The sequence below is a fragment of the Silurus meridionalis genome, chromosome 21 (genome assembly GCF_014805685.1).
Source record: "Silurus meridionalis isolate SWU-2019-XX chromosome 21, ASM1480568v1, whole genome shotgun sequence".
Classification (NCBI taxonomy): Eukaryota; Metazoa; Chordata; class Actinopteri; order Siluriformes; family Siluridae; genus Silurus; species Silurus meridionalis.
This window is the reverse complement of record NC_060904.1, coordinates 10,495,621-10,497,416: the sequence shown is the minus strand read 5'-3', so window position 1 is coordinate 10,497,416 and position 1,796 is coordinate 10,495,621.

Genomic DNA, 1,796 nt, shown 5'->3' with positions numbered 1-1,796 from the left:
AAACGAACCGAAACGACTTTATAGGCAAGTAAATGAGCATAATCAGCCTCAGCTGACTAGATGACATCAGACCATACTGCTACATACTGAAAGAAGTGTTACATACAGATGGTGAGCCTCTTCTGAATATTATTTACTCCTCACTATCTTTAGTTTATGCCCCGAAACCCCTCAAGTTAACAGTTATTAAGCCTCTCATTAAGAAACATAATTTGGATCCAAACACACTATCCAATCACAGACCCATTTCAAATCTCCTATTTATGTCTAAGACATCTATCTTGCGTATATTTAAATTGATTATTTAGGAAATTATTCTTTGATTTATTGGATGGTTTTGTTTGGTTTGTTGTTTTGGTTGTGCATTTTGTTGGAGGTTTGGTTTATTGTGATTTGAAGGTTTTGTATTTCTTGAATTGTCCGTTATCCAATTTTGAGCTAAACAATTGTTGCCCAAGAAAAACAACAAATTTATATTTAACAAATTTTGTTGTCGTTGATTGGTGTGTATATGGTAATTTATTTTTTCTTATTATTGTATTGATTACTGTGACAGTTATGTGTGTGTATTTGGTGCAAGGCCGTGTCATTAATCCCTAATAAAGCTCCTTGATGTGTCATTGTGTGTCCAGGTATTGTGCCCACATCTTGCAATATCTCAGGTAACCCAATTGCCAAACATGAAGGATTCAAGATGCCAAATGAAATACGTTTCATTTGGCATCTTGAATCCTACATGTTTGGCAATTGGTTTACCTGAGATATTGTAAGATGTGGGTTTTAAGGGGAAATGGTTTTATTACTAATGTTGAGCTCAATATTTAAAATAATTAATGTATAAAAAAGTTTTTTGGTGGTAATTTTGTCTTCGCTTGTCACTTTCCATTTAATTGGAAGCTTGCCAATATAGAGGTAAGGTGGTATTTTGGGCCCAACCGTAGTAATCATTGTGAACAGGTTGAGCCCTGGCCACACTTACAAAACACTAAATGGTTTGGCTTCCATGTATCTATCCAGTCTTCTAACATACTACAATCCATCACGCTCCTTGAGATCTCAAAACTCCAGACTTCTAGTAGTTCCTAGAATAGTCCACTAAAGGTGGTAGAACATTCTCACATTTAGCTCCTAAACTTTGGCATAGTCTTCCTGACTAAATTTAAATGTTAACAGTTCCTGATAAAAGTGGGCTACATACACAATTTAAATATCTTTAAAAAAAGAAGACACTTTGAGCTTTCCTGTCCATTATTCAAAGTTGATATTGCTCAATACGCTAAGTTATAGATGATGAAGTGCCATGGATGTACATTTCCTGCATTAAACATTATTCTATTTCATATATAAATACATGAAATCAGTCCTGGAGCAATCCAGAAAAGTACTGGGTTAAAAGCCACATGAGACGAGTTTATATTTTACATTTTATGAAGATTTTCATGACAAATGAGATTCCTACAAACATTTATCTGAGACTATGTCTGATCCTTTTCTCCCTCCCTCTGTTTAAGAGCCACCTTGCTAAACTCAGGCAGCCATTCATACTCTATTTATACAGTCTGCATATTAATGAATGGCTGATCATTTTGATGGCCAGGTAGCCAGACAAGCTATTGCTGTACAGTCATGACCATTCATATTTTTGTGCGGCCATTCCAATCTTGATTCACTCACACACACTTTTCAAGCATTTCTCTTAAAAACAAACGGGCATTAAAACCTATAAAATTGCATAAAACAGTAAAGGGGAAATATATTGTAACTTACAGATGTAAAATAGCATCTCCATGCAGATC